Here is a 4,628-nt window from a genome sequence, read left to right on the forward strand (position 1 = left end):
TACTTGCGAACCGTGTCTCATGGGCAAGATGACTAAAACACCGTTCTCCAGAACTATGGAGAGAGCAACAGATTTATTGGAAATCATACATACAGATGTATGTGGTCCGATGAATATTGAGGCTCGTGGCGGATATCGTTATTTTCTCACCTTCACAGATGATTTGAGCAGATATGGGTATATCTACTTAATGAAACATAAGTCTGAAACATTTGAAAAGTTCAAAGAATTTCAGAGTGAAGTTGAAAATCATCGTAATAAGAAAGTAAAGTTTCTACGATCAGATCGTGGAGGAGAATATTTGAGTTACGAGTTTGGCCTACATTTGAAACAATGCGGAATAGTTTCGCAACTCACGCCACCCGGAACACCACAGCGTAATGGTGTGTCCGAACGTCGTAATCGTACTTTACTAGATATGGTGCGATCTATGATGTCTCTTACTGATTTACCGCTATCGTTTTGGGGTTATGCTTTAGAGACGGCTGCATTCACTCTAAATAGGGCACCATCAAAATCCGTTGAAACGACACCTTATGAACTATGGTTTGGCAAGAAACCAAAGTTGTCGTATCTTAAAGTTTGGGGTTGCGATGCTTATGTGAAGAAACTTCAACCTGATAAGCTCGAACCTAAATCGGAAAAATGTGTCTTCATAGGATACCCAAAGGAGACTGTTGGGTACACCTTCTATCACAGATCTGAAGGCAAGACATTCGTTGCTAAGAATGGATCCTTCTAGAGAAGGAGTTTCTCTCGAAAGAAGTGAGTGGGAGGAAAGTAGAACTTGATGAGGTAACTGTACCTGCTCCCTTATTGGAAAGTAGATCATCATAGAAACCAGTTTCTGCGACACCTACACCAATTAGTGGGGAAGTTAATGATAATGATCATGAAACTTCAGATCAAGTTATTACTGAACCTCGTAGGTCAACCAGATTAAGATCCGCACCAGAGTGGTACGGTAATCCTGTTCTGGAGGTTATGTTACTAGACCATGACGAACCTACGAACTATGAAGAAGCGATGGTGAGCCCAGATTCCGCAAAATGGCTTGAGGCCATGAAATCCGAGATGGGATCCATGTATGAGAACAAAGTATGGACTTTGGTTGACTTGCCCGATGGTCGGCAAGCCATTGAAAATAAATGGATCTTCAAGAAGAAGACTGACGCTGATGGTAATGTTACTGTCTATAAAGCTCGACTTGTTGCGAAAGGTTTTCGACAAGTTCAAGGGATTGACTACGATGAGACCTTCTCACCCGTAGCGATGCTTAAGTCTGTCCGAATCATGTTAGCAATTGCCGCATTTTATGATTATGAAATTTGGCAAATGGATGTCAAAACTGCATTCCTGAATGGATTTCTGGAAGAAGAGTTGTATATGATGCAACCGGAAGGTTTTGTCGATCCAAAGGGAGCTAACAAAGTGTGCAAGCTCCAGCAATCCATTTATGGACTGGTGCAAGCCTCTCGGAGTTGGAATAAACGCTTTGATAGTGTGATCAAAGCATTTGGTTTTATACAGACTTTTGGAGAAGCCTGTATTTACAAGAAAGTGAGTGAGAGCTCAGTAGCATTTCTGATATTATATGTGGATGACATATTGCTGATTGGAAATGATATAGAATTTCTGGATAGCATAAAGGGATACTTGAATAAGAGTTTTTCATTGAAAGACCTCGGTGAAGCTGCATATATATTAGGCATTAAGATCTATAGAGATAGATCAAGACGCTTAATTGGACTTTCACAAACCACATACCTTGATAAAGTTTTGAAGAAGTTCAAAATGGATCAAGCAAAGAAAGGGTTCTTTCGCGTACTACAAGGTGTGAGATTGAGTAAGACTCAATGCCCGACCACTTCAGAAGATAGAGAGAAGATGAAAGATGTTCCCTATGCTTCAGCCATAGGCTCTATCATGTATGCAATGCTGTGTACCAGACCTGATGTGTGCCTTGCTATAAGTTTAGCAGGGAGGTACCAAAGTAATCCAGGAGTGGATCACTGGACAGCGGTCAAGAACATCCTGAAATACCTGAAAAGGACTAAGGATATGTTTCCCGTTTATGGAGGTGACAAAGAGCTCATCGTAATTGGTTACGTTGATGCAAGCTTTGACACTGATCCGGACGATTCTAAATCGCAAACCGGATACGTATTTACATTGAACGGTGGAGCTGTCAGTTGGTGCAGTTCTAAGCAAAGTGTCGTGGCGGGATCTACATGTGAAGCGGAGTACATAGCTGCTTCGGAAGCAGCAAATGAAGGAGTCTGGATGAAGGAGTTCATATCCGATCTAGGTGTCATACCTAGTGCATCGGGACCAATGAAAATCTTTTGTGACAATACTGGTGCAATTGCCTTAGCAAAGGAATCCAGATTTCACAAGAGAACCAAGCATATCAAAAGACGCTTCAATTCCATCCGGGATTTAGTCCAGGTGGGAGACATAGAAATTTTCAAGATACATACGGATCTGAATGTTGCAGACCCGTTGACTAAGCCTCTTCCACGAGCAAAACATGATCAACACCAAGACTCCATGGGTGTAAGAATCATTACTGTGTAATCTAGATTATTGACTCTAGTGCAAGTGGGAGACTGAAGGAAATATGCCCTAGAGGCAATAATAAAGTATTATTTATTTCCTTATATCATGATAAATGTTTATTATTCATGCTAGAATTGTATTAACCGGAAACATAATACATGTGTGAATACATAGACAAACAGAGTGTCACTAGTATGCCTCTACTTGACTAGCTCGTTAATCAAAGATGGTTATGTTTCCTAGCCATAGACATGAGTTGTCATTTGATTAACGGGATCACCTCATTAGGAGAATGACATGATTGACTTGACCCATTCCGTTAGCTTAGCACTCAAGCGTTTAGTATGTTGCAATTGCTTTCTTCATGACTTATACATGTTCCTATGACTATGAGATTATGCAACTCCCGTTTACCGGAGGAACACTTTGTGTGCTGCCAAACGTCACAACGTAACTGGGTGATTATAAAGGTGCTCTACAGGTGTCTCCAAAGGTACTTGTTGGGTTGGCGTATTTCGATATTAGGATTTGTCACTCCGATTGTCGGAGTGGTATCTCTGGCCCCACTCAGTAATGCACATCACTATAAGCCTTGCAAGCATTGTAACTAATGAGTTAGTTGCGGGATGATGTATTACGGAACGAGTAAAGAGACTTGCCGGTAACGAGATTGAACTAGGTATCGAGATACCGACGATCGAATCTCGGGCAAGTAACATACCGATGACAAAGGGAACAACGTATGTTGTTATGCGGTCTGATTGATAAAGATCTTTGTAGAATATGTGGGAACCAATATGAGCATCCAGGTTCCGCTATTGGTTATTGACCGGAGAGGTGTCTCGGTCATGTCTACATAGTTCTCGAACCCGTAGGGTCCGCACGCTTAACGTTACGATGACAGTTATATTATGAGTTTATATGTTTTGATGTACCGAAGGTTGTTCGGAGTCCCGGATGTGATCACGGACATGACGAGGAGTCTCGAAATGGTCGAGACATAAAGATTGATATATTGAAAGCCTATGTTTGGACATCGGAAGTGTTCCGGGTGAAATCGGGATTTTTCCGGAGTACCGGGAGGTTACCGGAACCCCCCGGTAACTTAATGGGCCTTATTGGGCCTAGGTGGAAGAGAGGAGAGGAGGCTAGGGCAGGGCCGCGCCCCCCTTCCCCCCAGTCCGAATAGGACAAGGAGAGGGGGGCGGCGCCCCCCCCTTCCTTCCTCCCCTCCACCTCTTCCCCTCTTCCACTCCTAGTCCAACATGGAAAGGGGGGGAGTCCTACTCCCGGTAGGAGTAGGACTCCTCCTAGGCGCGCCTCTCCTCCTAGGCCGGCGGCCTCCCCCTTGCACCTTTATATACGGGGGCAGGGGGCACCTCTAGACACACAATTGATATACGATATTTTAGCCGTGTGCGGTGCCCCCCTCCACCATATTACACCTCGATAATATCGTAGCGGAGCTTAGGCGAAGCCCTGCCTCGGTAGAACATCCTCATCGTCACCACGCCGTCGTGCTGACGAAACTCTCCCTCAACACTCGGCTGGATCGGAGTTCGAGGGACGTCATCGAGCTGAACGTGTGCTGAACTCGGAGGTGCCGTGCGTTCGGTACTTGATCGGTCGGATCGTGAAGACGTACGACTACATCAACCGCGTTGTGTTAACGCTTCCGCTTTCGGTCTACGAGGGTACGTGGACAACACTCTCCCCTCTCGTTGCTATGCATCACCATGATCTTACTTGTGCGTAGGGAAATTTTTGAAATTATACGTTCCCCAACACTAGACCGACATGAAACACACACTAGTAGAAAAAGAGGCTTCCATACGCCCCCATTAGTCCCCAAAATAGTCGAACCGCGACCAAAGGGGTCTTTAGTCGCGGTTCGGGAGGAGACCCGCGACGAACTATCTGGGCCCAGCGCGCTCGGTCGACAGCTGGCGGACGGGAGGGGCTCTAGTCCCGGTTGGCCTGGCCAACCGGGACTAAAGGTCCTCAGGCTGGCCCGAAGGCCTTTAGTCGCGGTTGGCCAGACCAACCGGGACTAAAGGTCTAACCTTTAA

The sequence above is a fragment of the Triticum aestivum genome, chromosome 6D (genome assembly GCF_018294505.1).
Source record: "Triticum aestivum cultivar Chinese Spring chromosome 6D, IWGSC CS RefSeq v2.1, whole genome shotgun sequence".
NCBI lineage: Eukaryota > Viridiplantae > Streptophyta > Magnoliopsida > Poales > Poaceae > Triticum > Triticum aestivum.